This window comes from Eubalaena glacialis, chromosome 10 (assembly GCF_028564815.1).
Source record: "Eubalaena glacialis isolate mEubGla1 chromosome 10, mEubGla1.1.hap2.+ XY, whole genome shotgun sequence".
NCBI classification, from domain to species: Eukaryota; Metazoa; Chordata; class Mammalia; order Artiodactyla; family Balaenidae; genus Eubalaena; species Eubalaena glacialis.
In genome coordinates, this window is record NC_083725.1 from 9430152 (window position 1) to 9445679 (window position 15528).

General features: G+C 38.0%; 1 pseudogene; it reads right to left on the bottom strand.

Moving 5' to 3' along the window:
- Positions 1 to 7362: 7362 nt before the first annotated feature.
- Positions 7363 to 8272, bottom strand: LOC133098990 (olfactory receptor 143-like; annotated as a pseudogene).
- Positions 8273 to 15528: the final 7256 nt, after the last annotated feature.

Here is a 15528-nt window from a genome sequence, read left to right on the forward strand (position 1 = left end):
CAAAACATTTAATTTTGGTGAGTCTAAATTTACAAATTTTTCCTTTTATAGACTGTGCTTTTGATGTCAAGTCTTAAAAATCTAGGCCTAGCCCTAGATCATGAAGGTTTTCCCCAAATCTGTGTTCTTTTAGCCAACTAAACAAGTTTAACATTATTGGGTTTCTGTCTTAACCTCCAACTCTGTCCATCCTACATAGAAGAGAAAGTTTTAGAAACAGGTGCTGGAAGATCAAAATCTTCCAGGCAGGTTTTCTCAGAGATCTTAGCTAAGAGTTTACTTTTCCTCTTCTACGGTTATTAGGAGACTCTGTGAGGCAGAGTAAATCCCATCATGAACATTTTCATTAGCAAACACCCATTATAATTAGCTTTCATAATGAAATAAATTATTTGGTGCGTTTCATTTGTTAATTACAATTGTAATTCTGATGATACTTGGGAAAGATGGGGTGATAGCAAAAAAACTTCTCTCCTTTAAAAAGGAACAATATTAATCACAAATGAAAAAGGGCCATTTTTCTCTGAGTGAAACCAAATTACTCCCTTCATGGGTTGATTTTTCTTAGTCACATTTTGACCTATTTTCTGTTTGATATTCAATCATAAAAATTAGGAAAATAGGATATTTCATAACTACGGTTCTTACCATAGTGTGAGTTCATGAATGTAGGGAACTCTGTTTGTTCTGTATTATATCCCACACGTAGCACCTACTATGATAGGTGTTCAAAAATTTTTTGTAGAATGATTGAATTAATGAATCAATGAGTATTACCCCTAATTATTTCTTCAGGCAATTTAGGAGAGTCATCACTGAAAGAAAGATCAGAGCAGTGAATTCATTTAGTGTTCTACTTCTAAATAACAGAGGTATGTAGAAAACAGCAAGAGTTTCTCAGACTGGTTACCTTGGAGAGGGAGACGTCTTTCTATGCTTCCCCAGTAATACACAGTCTCAAGTTCTGAAGTCTGTGTTCTGTTGGTTCATCTATATTCCTTTCTGAGCTGAAAGTAACCAAAATGGGCAATATGGGTATTTATGCCCATCAATCAGAGATATCAGCCCTATTCCTAAACTCAATATTTGGTGGGCATATGCTAAATCTCTGTGAGCCTCCATCCTCTTTGGCCTGCTGCAATCTCCCCTAGCTTCTTCTATTGGTGCCCAACCTTGGTTTTGGACACCTGATTATATTCGAGCCCCTGCGGGGACTGAGTAGATCCTCACCCTAAATTCTATGCCACACCTTAGACATCATCCAAAATGTACTGCTGTTAACATTTTGTTGTAATTCCTTACAATCCTAATTTGTAATTGCCAAATAAATTCCACTGCATGCTTATGCTCTCCCTGAAGTGCTTCATGCTCTGCCATCTTTGGCCTCTTCTTCATGCTTTTCCTTGTTGAATTTTCCTCACTCTCCCTATTGTGCTCCCACACTTCTCATCCGACAATACACACTTCTACTTTTGTTCAGGTAACTCATATCCTTCTTCTGTTCTCTGTTGAAACATTACTTTCTCCATTAAGTCTCCCAGCCTCTTAAATCAATCTTATATGCTTGGATACAAATGTACCTATTATCCTCACTGTAAGTATAAATATTTGTCAGATTCCACCACAGACTTTCAGTTCTTCCAGGACAAGGGACATGTTTAAACTATTTGCCATTGTTTCAAGAAGTCAGGGGTGTTTTTGATATGTAGGCAACAGGTTTCTAACCTTGGAAATACATAGGAGAGAAGAGTGTGGAGCTGAGAGACAATGAGCATTATCTGGTACTTGCTGTCTTGTTTATTCTCTTCTGTTCCACATTTAATCCTGAATAAATATTGTGGGTTCTAGAGTCCACAGTGAGTTAAATTAACATTATGCTGAATTTAGCTGGGCACCAAAGTGCCACGGTATTATCACCAAATATCCTGAGAATGTGACTTAAAAGTAGCTTAAATTAGACAATTCAGGTGAACTAAGTCTTTCTGATCCTGTCTTCCTCAAACTTTTTTTTTTTTTTTAATTTATTTATTTTTATTTTTGGCTATGTTGGGTCTTCGTTGCTGCATGTGGGCTCTCTCTAGTTGGCAACGAGCGGGGGCTACTCTTCGTTGCGGTGTGCGGGCTTCTCACTGCGGTGGCTTCTCTTGTTGCAGAGTATGGGCTCTAGGCACGCGGGCTTCAGTAGTTGCAGCGTACAGGCTCAGTAGTTGTGGCTTGCGGGCTCTAGAGCACAGGCTCAGTAGTTGTGGCGCATGGGCTTAGCTGCTCCGCGGCATGTGGGATCTTCCCAGACCAGGGCACGTACCCATGTCCCCTGCATTGGCAGGTGGATTCTCAAACCACTGAGCCACCAGGGAAGCCCTCATACTTTTTAATAGAAGCAAAATTTGTACGTAACTTATCCCTAACAGTTTCTAGAAGCAAAACCCCAAAGTCATAGCAGATGAGGTTGATGTTACATGAAAGAGGACTCATTATTGGCAAAGCCAATAATGACATTACTTGCCAGAGTAGGAAGCTAGAATTTTCTCTTTTGATAAGTGAGGTACAGAGGAGGTTACAAAAACTACCACTTTCAATCATTAATTATGAATCAAAACACCCTAAAGCCAGTTTTCACAATGTTTAACTTTTCATATACATATCTTTGGCCAGTTTGTCCATGATTTGGCATATATGGACGCAGGGGGAAATCCTGTCTCAGGATTTATGTTGATAAGCAAGTCACTCTAGTAATTTACAGAAAGAATACTGGGGATGCAGGCACTTGGTGTGCCTGTAAAGCTATACTTGGAGAAAAGGCAGAACCGACGCAACCCAGAGGCCTAGAGCAGGGCTTATTTCAGCAGGAACAGTCTTGCTACAACGTCACACCCCTGCTCCATAAAACTGGCACGGCCCCTAGACATGCTGTAGGCACCAAAATGGTTCCCAACTGTCTCACTGTGTTCGCATCATTCCCATCAGATTAATTTCTCCAGTGGAAGCATGCAATTGGCTGCGTCTAGGTCAATGTGCCTCTTTTCTGTGAGCCTAGGGACATGGGGGAGGTGTTTCTCTCCTACATGGATTCTCCAGGGGGAAGTTGGGCACTCAATCTCATCAACATGACACTGAATGGAAGATTATCCTCCAAGATACATGCCCACACATTTGTTTTTTTCATATCTACTGAAAGAGTGAACTTATATTTTCAACTCTGGTTAGTTGTTTATTTACATAATATCCAATATGACATTTGGGAGTGGAGCACTTGCTGTTTTTTCCTTGCATGTGATTAAATTGATGCCAAAACAATTCAGGTCACCTTCCTGTAACCTGTTTCAATTTGTTTTCATATTTTTAAGATGCTTTTTATTTCTGGCAGCAGCATTGAATACTGGTAGAACCGAATTTTAAGCCAGCTGGCAAAGTAGAAATATAAGCTCCAGAGGCTTAGCCCCAGTATCATGACAAAAAGTACAGAAGGATGGATTTGGACTGAGAGGTAATTTAAACTTACGTGAACCAAAGAAACAGGTTCTATTAGGGCAACTGGACAATATTCATCAAACTTACATATATACATATCCTTAGGCTTAATAAATGCACTCTAAAAACTTATACACATGCCTAACGATTTATGTACTGGTTTACTAATTTTAACCTTTTTTCATAATAACAAAAAACTGGGATTAACCTAGTTATCCATCAAAAAGAGACTGATCAAATACTTTTTTGGACATTTGTACAAAAATTTTATGTAGGTGCACTAAAAACTAAGACTATCTTTATATATATAAGACATATATCATATACGACTATCTTTATATATATATATGATATGATCTCCAAAATGTATTGTTAAGTGGAAAAAACCCTCCTAAACCACTGTTCCAGTCTGGACTGGTTGCTTTTAGGCTAGCTGCACAGCTGTCATCCTGGGACTTCACTAGTCTTCTGAATTTACTCTTTCCTGGATCCTAAGTCTTACTCGTTCTCTAGCTGTGTCTCAAGAAATGGTATATATAAGATAAAAAGCAGGTTAAACCAGTGTGCACACAGAATGCTACCATTTCTGTAAAATCAGTGGGCTAATATATATGAACTTTATTATATGTGAATAAAATGTCACTGACAGCACTGACGGTAACTGATAGGACTGGCCGCCTCCTGGGAGAACAACCGGGTAACTGAGGGGACGTGGAGTGTAAGGGAGACTTTTCATTGTATACCCTTTCTGTAGCTTTTGAATTTTGAACGATGTGAATGCATTATGGACTCAAAAGCTAAATAATTAAAAAGGACCCCAATACTAAGAAGCCGTATTTCCCTTATATAATGAGTTATTAATTCTATATATACATATAGGAAAGGAGAAAAATCTAGACAGAGATGGTGGTCGTGGTAAAAGAACGCAGTAAAAGTAAACTTTCCAGAGGAAATACCATCCTAAGAAGAAATATCAGTAAGAAGTCTAAAAGGCACGAGAGAGTATGGCATCAGGAACAGTGCTTTCATAGAAGGAAATCTTTACTGACACAGGAAAATGCTCATGACAGAAAGGGATCAAAAAACAGAGCAGGAGCAAAGGACATAATCCATATAATGAAAAGGCATCCTATAGAATGGGAAAAATATTTGCAAACCATATATCTGATAAGGGTTTAAATATACAAGGGACTCATACAACTCCACAGCAAAAAAACAAAACAAGCAAACAAAAAAACCTGATTAAAAAATGGACAAAAGAACTGAATAGATATTTTTCCAAAGAAGACATACAAATGGCCAACAGGTATACGAAAAAGTGCTCAACATCACTAATTATCAGGGAAACGAAAATCAAAACCATAATGAGATATCACCTCATACCTGTTAAGATGGCTTTTACCAAAAAGACAAGCAATAGCAAGTGTTAGTGAGGATGCAGAGAAAAGGGAATCCTTGTACACTGCTACTGGGAATGTAAATTGGTTCAGCCACTGTGGAAAACAGTATTGCGGCTCCTCAAAAAATTAAAAGTAGAACTGCCATATGATCCAGCAATTCCACTTCTGGGTATATATCCAAAGGAAATGAAATCAAGATTTTGAAGAAATATCTGTAATTCTATATTCATTGCAACATTATTTACAACAGCCAAGATATGGAAACAACCAAAATGTCCATCAATGGATGAATGGATAAAGAATATGTGATACAAACACACACACGCACACACACGTTGGAATATTATTCATCCATGAAAGAAGGAAATCCTGCCATTTGCAACAACATGGATGGACCCTGAGAACACGGTGCTAAGTGAAATAAGCCAGACACAGAAAGACAAATACTGCATGATCTCACTTATATGTGGAATCTAAAAAAAGTCAAACTCATAGAAGCAGAGAGTAGAATGGTGGTGGCCAGGGGCTAAGGGGTGTAGGGAATGGCAAGATGTTGGTCAAAGGGTAAAAGCTTTCAATTATGATAGGAATAAGTTCTGGGGATTTATACTTTAAATTTACTAAGGGAGTAGATCTTAAGTGCTTTCACCACACACAAAAAGTGGTAACTATGTGAGCTGATGGATGGGTTAACTAGCTTCATTGTGGTAATCATTTCGCAATGTGTGTGTGTGTGTGTATATATATATATATAAAATCATGTTTTATACCTTAAATACATACAATTTTTATTTGTCAGTTTTATCTCAGTAAAACTGGGAAAAAGAATGCATAAATTTATGTGTAATATCACTCCAATTTCCCCCTAAATATATTTGCATATGTAAAGAGAAAAGACTTGAAGGTAACATACCAATCATGAAGGGTAGTTTTCTCAGTGTGGTATCTGATACCTAGCATTCTAGTAGCCTAAAATTTAGGGCAAGGCAACTGTCAATCCTACTGAGGAAACTGAAATGCAATCCATTTTAACCACGGTTCAAGCCAAGCATGAGGACTGTGCACAATAGCACGGATATGTCTGTTATATTTCTGCTGCCTCCCTTAGAAACAAACTTTTACCTACCATGATGCATTTTGGGGTTCTAAAAATGCCACAGCCGCTTTGCAGGCACACCTAATTTATTTACTTGGTTTTATTATCTTCTACTAACACACGCATAGGTTACATTTTGGAGACAGGTTTTAAATTTCATGTATATAATAAGTAGTACAACACATCCCTATTTTATCTTAGTTTCTGAAGGTAAAATTGCATGCTTTTCCTAATTTTGTAACCAAACCAAACAGTTCTTCTTTCTTCCAAAAGGGATCCAAATTCTTCAGGAGGAACATGTTAGTTTGCAAACAGGAGTGCTGGTTACCTGAAACAGTCAATTTGAAAGATACCTATGTTATAATAGACCCAGGAAAACCCAAAAGCTGAGGGATTCCATCACCACTAGACCTGCCTTATCGGAAATGCAGAAGGTTGTACTTCAAACTGAAAAAAGAACGGCATTTCCTTCTATTGCATCAAACCAGACTCCTTACCGTTTTGAAGATTTATGGCCACAAATTCTAAGAAAATGAGTTTTCTGAAAAAAAGGAAGTTTTTACTAACAAAAACTTTTAGTTTGCTTTAGAGAAAAAATCTGTATCAAACAAGTTCAAACTATTAATTTCATGAATATTTATTTTACCAGATTCTAGTCTAACCATGTAGGAGAAAAGAGTAAACACTAGGTGGTCAAATTCTATTTGATTAGGCAGAGATGTAAACAAAATTATGACAGTCTGATACATGTATATATACATATATATCATACCCCTGATGTTATTACAACAAGTCAGACTAAATTGATTTAAAGCAACTAGGTTCATTTCTCTCAGTTCCTAATTGGTATTAACACATTCCATACTTATAAGCTAATACTTGTGATCCCTGTTAACTAAGCATAAATATCTCATAGATACTATTGAAGCTTTGCTGAGTTTGGAAATGCAGTACTATAGAAACCATGACTAAAAGAGCACTGAAATTCTAGAAAATGTATAACTTACACAGAAGGAACTCCTCAAATGGTTAAACAACAGAAAGGGCTACATTAACATTGTTTTTAGGGAAAACAAAGAGGGGTGGCCACATCAGACCACATTCATGCTGATGTATGAAAAGTACACGGAAAGAGGCAAAGTGGGAGGTGGTGTGAAAAGGAGTAGGAATCAAGCTGAGTCTCTGGAGCCCACTGTTAAGAATAAAGCTCATTCAGTGAGTAAGCATGGAACTGAGAACAATCATGACACTCAATAATATTTGCATGTTTAAATGGCATGATTAGACAGAAAAAAGGATCTAAGGCAAAAACCTTGTTCTGAAGAAAATTATGGGAAAACACATTCACACATACACACACACACACACCCAACAACCCAGCAATATTGGTTCTGCTTAGTTCACAACTCTCTTTAGGGTTTTCTTCGGAGCAAGTCTGACATCCTTGTTCCTTAGACTATAGATGAGGGGGTTTAACATGGGGACTATTTTGGTATGAAATACTGAGAAGAACTTCCCCTGGCCCACAGAACCATCAGAAAAGGTCTTGAGATGTGTGAACAACCCAGAACCATAGAAGAGGGCAAACAGTTATTATGTGGGAGTCACAAGTACTGAGGGCTTTGGACCAACCCTGAGCTGATGAGATGTGGAGGATATTGGAGAGGATCAAAGCATAAGAAACAAAAATAATGAACTACATATTATTACAACTGTGCTCACAATAATGGAATCCACTGGCTCACTGGCATCAGTGCTGCTGCAGGACAGCTGGAGGAGGGGGAAGATGTCACACATATAATGGTTGATGACGCTGGAATCACAAAAGGATAATCTGACCATGTGCCCTGTGTGGGCCATGGCACCGGCAAACGCCATTACATATGAACCAAACATCAGCAAAGAAGAGACCTGAGGGGACATGGTGACTGTGTACAAAAGGGGCTTACAGATGGACACATAGCGATCATAGGCCATGGCTGTCAACACATAGCATTCAGAATGGACAAAGAAAGAGAAAAGAAAAACCCAGCAGAGTCATGCATCCTGCAAAGGAGATGATGTTCTCTGACACAAAGCTCATCAGCAGTTTAGGCGTAATGACCAAGGAGTGGCAGAGATCTATGAAGGATACGTTGAAGACCAAAAAATACATGGGAGTGTGAAGATGAAAGTTCAGGCATATCTGATTAATTAAGCTCTAATTCCCTACCACAGTGACCATATAGTTCAATAAGAAGAGGAAGAAGAGGGGTATCTGGAGTTGACTTTGGTCTGTAAGTCCTATCAGGATGAACTGAGTCATTTTCCACAGACATTACTGGCAGGGGTGTGATCTGTGAGGAAATGAGAAAACAATGTCACATCAAGAAGAGACTGAAATCCTTTCTTTCTAGACCGAGGACTTGTTCCATGGGGGCTCAAGTGTGACTGTTGGGACAGCACTCTAGAAGAGCCAGAGTGATGACTCCGTATCTTTCAACTTTCTTCTCTCATCTGTCCTTTCCTTCCATGTTTTCAAATCTCAGCTGCAACTCCTCACCTCCCTTGGGCTGACACGATCCAGGATAAAGTCTTTCAGCAGGGGTCCAAAGTGATGTTCACATTTGAGAGATAAGGAAACAATATCTTGAAGAGATGAGTAGCTGGCCAAGGCCATACAGCAAGAGAGGAAAGGAGTCCAGAGTGGTACCTGGGACTCCTTCCTATGGAAATTCCTGAAGCTTGGGACAGTGAGGTCACTGTGATCCCCACTGTGCCCACTGTTCAACCTATTCTCTTCCTCCTACCTTTCAGAAACTCAGCACCAGGCTTAGCAAAAGTACTGAGAGTGTCCCCTATGATCCTGCATTCCTCCCACCCATTCCCTTTATCCAATCTTACCTCAAAATCACAATGGATTGTTTAAGAAGGGCAGGTGGCCTCCCACATCTCTCCACTGCTGTAGCGGTGGGAATGAAAACATCAGAACAGAGAAGACTCGCCGCCCAACTTCCTTCAACCTGGAGACTTCACTACTACCAGGCCTTATGTGCTCTTTTCCCTTCACTGGCCCAAAGGAGACAGAGGTTTTGACAAAGGAGGAGGCAACATCCCTTCTGTCTGTAGATTCGCATATGTCCTCAGGACAAGGCAAATGCATCAGCTTTATGTCTCCAAACCATCAGCGGGCTAATAGTGTGAATGCATCGTATTCTCTGTGGATCTCAGCAACTTGTTTGGAAGCTTGGAAAATGAGGCTCATTTAGGATCAAAGTTTGATCAGGCTCCTTAGGGAAGAAATTACTGAGCCTGTGTTTACATCTTTTGTTAGTAAGTTGATATTGGTACATTTGGGACTCAATGTTCTTCTCCAACTATCAGTTCACATTAAGAATTTATTGATGTGTAATAAGTTATCATAAACTTAGTGGCTTAAAAGAACACCCACTTACTAGTCATAGTTCTGTAAATTAGAAGTCTGGTATGGAATGACATGGCTGGATTCTCTGCCCAGGCCGAAATCAGGGTGTGGGCAGGGCTGCATTCCCTTCTGGAGGCTCTGGGGGAAGAATCTGTTTCCAAACTCATTCAGGTTGTTGGAAGAACTCAGTTCCTGTAGTTGTAGAACTGAGAGCTCCATTCCCTTGCTGGCTGTCAGCTGGGGGTCACTCTCAGCTTCTAGAGGTTGCCTGCATTCCTCATCATGTGGCCCTCTTGTCTTCAACCTGGCGGTAAATGGAGAATCCTTGCTGTGCTTTGAATCTCTCCGACTTCCCCTTCTGCCACTAGCTTGAGAAAAACTCTCTGGTTTTAATATGATCATGTGATTACATTAGGCCTGCCCTGATAATCTCCCTAATTTAAGGCCAACTGTACCATATAACATGCATAATCCCTAAAGTGATATATCGTTAAATATATGGTTCCTTCCACATTCAAATAAGAGGGGATTATACAAGAGGAAAAGACATTGGGGGGCGGGTCATGTTTCAGAATTTTGCCTGCCACATCTATCTTCTCTGGAAATCTATTCTTCACACATTTTATATGGAATTACTTGTGAAAATGCTGTATTCCCTTGTTTAGCTTCTCTCAGCTTCTCTCTCAACACAGGTGCAAATCCCTCAGAAAGAGCCTTCTAGGGTCTGCTCCCCAAATTTGGTGTCCACAGCCTTTTCTCCCATGTGTCTACTTCTTGAATTTTACTCTCTAGTAGTACTTCTCACGCATTTTGATGATTTCTTGGCTTCATGTCATTTCATCTGCCTGAAATGCCTTCTCCCTTATTCTCACTTGGATACCTCTTACTCATTCTCTGAGACTGGTTCTGTCATCATTTCTGATAGAACATCTATTCTGACCTCTTCTCCTGTCTCTACTCCCGGAACCTAAAGTGCCTTCTCTGTGTGCTGCTGAAGCATCTTCTGCATTTATCTTCTCCCATTTATATACAATGAGTTTACATGGGTTACCTTCATTTAAACTGTAAACTCCTAGAGGGCAAGAAGTCAATCTTATTTATTTTTATTGATGCTGCTATTAACAGGTCTTTCTTTCTATTTTTTCTTTTTTTGTTTTGGTCTTTATATTTCTAAATAACATGCAGTTGTTTCTTGATTTTTCACTATTATGTCTTGTCAATTGACTTTAAGTCTGGGAAACTAAATCTAGCCAATTTTCACCTTCTACCACCACAAATATACTTCCTAATGTCTTCATCTTCCCAGTACAGTTAATTTTTAAAGTTCCATTAATATTCAGTGTTTACATGATTATGAGGATGTAAATGCTTTGCACATCTAAGGAGTAAAATACACTGATTACTTTTCCTTCACAACCCTGTTTTCTCTAGAGTAAATAATGGTCTTGGTGGATTTAAGCTGCAAGGTACTCTGAATACAAAAAGGAATAAAATGCAGATCCTGCCCCTTGGTTCTCTCATTCTAATTAGAGAAGCAACAAAAGAAAGTGAGAACTGCACAATTTATAGATATCTGGCTCTAGCTACAATACTAAACTCTTTCATTAACTTATCCTTTATAATCTTCAGAACTATCTGAGAAAAGTATTTCTGTTTTACATATGAAGAAACCAAAGCTGATGTTAAAAAAAAATTTGCCAAAGTCATAACAACTAATGGCAGAGCCAGGATTTAAACATAGATCTTTCTTAATATAAAATTAATTTTTCTTACAATGCTATATAGAAAAAAGGGAGTAATTACTATCATAGAAATTTGTACAAGGTACAGTTGTGACATGTATTAATTAAAAACCTTTTCATTATAATAAATAATTACTTTTCATTGTAAGTGAAATGATATTGAGACAAACAAAAAAGTTCACTTAACTGGCAAGTCCAGGGATGCATTTTGCTTCAGATTTGAATGGATCCAAGGAATCCAGAGGGTTGTGTCTCTTTCTTTCAATTACTTGAATATGCTTGGTTCTACCTGGCTTTTTTCTCAGACAGACTTTCTCCTTGTGTAGACCAGAAGACTCTACTCTGTTCCTCATGAATATGTATCTCCACCTTTATTACTCTGACTCATGCAATGAAAAGATCACTCCTTTGCTTGATCTTATTTTAGCTGAAATTTCAAAATGGACCTTACTAAGAGTTGGGGTATAACTCAAGGGGAAAATGGCTTACCATGAGACCATATAGGACTAGCTTGTTCTGTGGGGCTCCACCGCCGTTTTCCATATACTCAGATCACATGAAATTGAGTAGCTCTTATCTAGGTACCTACTTCTGTAACTTCCAGTGTCAACATGTGGCAGGCATCAACATTATCACCCTTCACCCAAGACTACCCAACAGGTATTTTGAGCTTTTATAGTCCAAAATGAGGAGAAGAAATAAAGAGAAAGGAAAAGACTCAATATATACTGCTCAATGCCTGTACTTCTAATTTCAGTATTCTGTTAAAAGAGATGCATCTTTCAAACATGACTGATGCCAAGAAAATGATCTCACCCTCAATTGCTTAACTCTGGGTGAGATTTCAAGAGAATATCATTCTCAGGAAGGGACTGGAGAGAGACCAACCCAGTGAAGAATCTCACTCCTTGCTTGATTTTGCCTATTTTTCTTCTTTTCCTTGTTCTAGTCTTTAAGATTTTATTTTTAAAACCGTTACAACACAAATTTTATTCTGTATTTGACCTCTCTATTATTAGTGTCTATTATTTCTTTACTCCACACATAGTACTTTTATAATTATAATTTTTTTTCTTCTCTCAAGGTACCAAGAGGTGACACTTCAAATTGCATATCCTTTCCCTTCCCTTCCTGTATATCTTCACTCTCATCTCTCGAGACAGATTCTTCTTTTTCACATTTAATGTGAACTTAACTCTTTCTGACTGTGGTTTTGGATCAAATTAGATCCATCACAATCACAACTCTTCTCTCTTACCTAAGTTTTTTCCACCTGCTCTTGCTCATTGCAAAAGCTTGAGGTCTCTAGAGCAGGAGTGAGAGAGATTGCTTCCTGGGATTTGGAGTTTTTCTTTCTTAATTTATAGTTATTTTGAAGTTTGGGCATTTTTTTGTCTTTGGATTATGCTGTGGATGTTGTTTTTACGGATTTTTATTTGTTCATCTTATTCTTCTGTATTGCTTTTACCAGAAATATTGGGAGGTGCAGATCTAGGCAGCTGTCATTTTTTCTGGCTTCCTGAAAGTCTTCTCACAAATAACACCTGGGGCATATATCCAGAGAAAACCATAATTCGAAAAGATACATGCACCTCAATGTTCACTGCAACACTATTTACAATAGCCAAGACATGGAAGCAACCTAAATGTCCATTGACAGAGGAATGGATAAAGAAGATGTGGTACATATATACAATGGAATATTACTCAGCCATAAAAAAGAACAAGATGCATGAACATGCCATTTGCAGCAGTATGGATGAACCTAAAGATTATCATACTAAGTGAAGTAAGTCAGACAGAGAAAGACAAATATCATATGATATCACTCATATGTGGAATCTAATTTTTAAAATGATATAAATGAACTTATTTACAAAATAGAAACAAACTCACAGATTTGGAAAACAAACTTATGATTACCAAAGGGGAAACGTGGGGGGGTGGCAATAAATTAGGAGTTTGGGATTAATATATACACAACTACTATATATAAAATAGAGGGCTTCCCTGGTGGCGCAGTGGTTAAGAATCCACCTGCCAATGCAGGGGACATGGGTTCGAGCTCTGGTCTGGGAAGATCCCACATGCCACAGACCAACTAAGCCCGTGCGCCACAACTACTGAGCCTGTGCTCTAGAGCCCGCGAGCCACAACTACTGAGCCCGCGTGCCACAACTACTGAAGCCTGCGCGCCTAGAGCCCATGCTCCGCAACAAGAGAAGCCAACGCAATGAGAAGCCCGCGCACCGCAACAAAGAGTAGCCCCCACTCACCGCAACTAAAGAAAGCCCGTGCATAGCAATGAAGACCCAACACAGCCAAAAATAAAATGAATAAATGAATTTTTAAAAAAAAATATGAAAATCAATGTAATTCACTAGTCCATTTAAAAAAATAAATAAATAAAAATAGATAACCCAACAAGGACCTATTGTATAGAACAGGGAACTCTAGTCAATATAATAACCTATACGGGAAAAGAATCTGAAAAAGAATAAATATATGTATATGTGTAACTGAATCACTTGGCTGTTAATCAACTATACTCCAATAAAAGTTAAAATGTCTGTATATTTCAAACAGTTGTTTTGACTTCAATATGGTTCACTTATTAGTGAACTCAGAAACATTTTTTTTAGTTCTAGTTTGTTAAAAACACCATTGTTCATCATTTAGATTTTTTTTTTAATTTATTTTTAAATTTATTTTTGGCTGTGTTGGGTCTTCATTGCTGCGCACAGGCTTTCTCTAGTTGTGGCGAGCAGGAGTTACTCTTCGTTGCGGTGCGCATGCTTCTCATTGCGGTGGCTTCTCTTGTTGTGCAGCACGGGCTCTAGGCGCACAGGCTTCAGTAGCTGTGGCACGCAGGCTCAGTAGTTGTGGCTCGCGGGCTCTAGAGCGCAGGCTCAGTAGTTGTGGCGCACGGGCTTAGTTGGTCTGTGGCATGTGGGATCTTCCCAGACCAGGGCTCGAACCCATGTCCCCTGCATTGGCAGGTGGATGCTTAACCACTGTGCCACCAAGGAAGTCCTGTCATTTAGATTTGTGTTATTTCAGAGAAAGTAAATATTCAAAAGATTACTAGGACTATTACTGGAAATACGGTGGACTAGTTTATTCAAGCCAACCATCTTGTTGGAAATAACTATGCTGTCATATAAAATATAGATTTTTTTCTTACAAGATTGAAAAGCTGGAAGAGTGTAAAGAATTACTAGGTCAAAATAGATTACATGAAGTATCCTTTATCTATTAAATAAACTGAATAAGTAGGTCATCCTTCACACACACATGTGCTCACATCTTCACCCTAATGGCTTCACTGGTTAATTCTATCAAACATATAAGGAAGAAATAATATCAATTTTATGCAAATTCTTTCAGAAAACAGATAAAGAAAAAACATTTTCCAAACACATTTTATGAGGCCAAAGAATTAAAAGAAAAAATGTCCCCTGTAAACATAAGTGCAAAAATTATTTATAAAATATTACTAATCTAATATAGTGTTCTATAAAAAGGATAATGCTTTATGATTAAGTGCAGTTCATCACAGGAAATCAAGATTGGTTACACCTCTGAAAATCATTCAATATAATTTACAACATTAACAGAATAAAGGAGAAAATAGTATGATCAGATAAGTAGACACTGAAAGAGCATATGGTAAAATTAAACATCCATTTATCATAAAAATCTCAGAAACATAGGAATAAAAGAGATTTTCTCAATGTAGCAAAGGGCATTTATAAAAATTCTATTGATACATCTAACATTATAATTAATGGTAAAGACTGAATGCTTTCCCTGTAAGATTGGGAATAACCTAAGATTGTCCTCTTTTCTCTGTATGTGGTAAAGAGCCTAGCTATTGAAATAAGACACAAAAATGAAATAAGATGCCAGCAAACTGAAAACAAAGATAAATTAGCATTATTCATAGAAAATATGATCATTAATATAGAAAAACCACAAAACAAAAATACTAGAACTAATAAACAGATATAGCAAGGTCTCACGACACAAGGTCATTAAACATAAACCAACTGCATTTCTAAATGCTAGCAACAAAAATTTGGAAAATGAAATTAATAAAAATTCCATTTAAATAGCATCAAACTAAAATCATTAGAAATAAATTTAATGACTGATGTGCAAACTTCTAAACTGAAAACTTCAAAACCTTGCTCTGAGAAATAAAAGAGGATATAAATAATGAGAGATACACCATGTTTGTAGATTCAATATAATTTACAACATTAACAGAATAAAGGAGAAATTAGTACTGGAAGATTTGATGTTGTTAGCATGTCCATTTCCCCAAAACAGTGACCCCGAACAGCCAAAGCAATCTTGAGAACGAAAAACGGAGCTGGAAGAATCAGGCTCCCTGACTTCAGACTATACTACAAA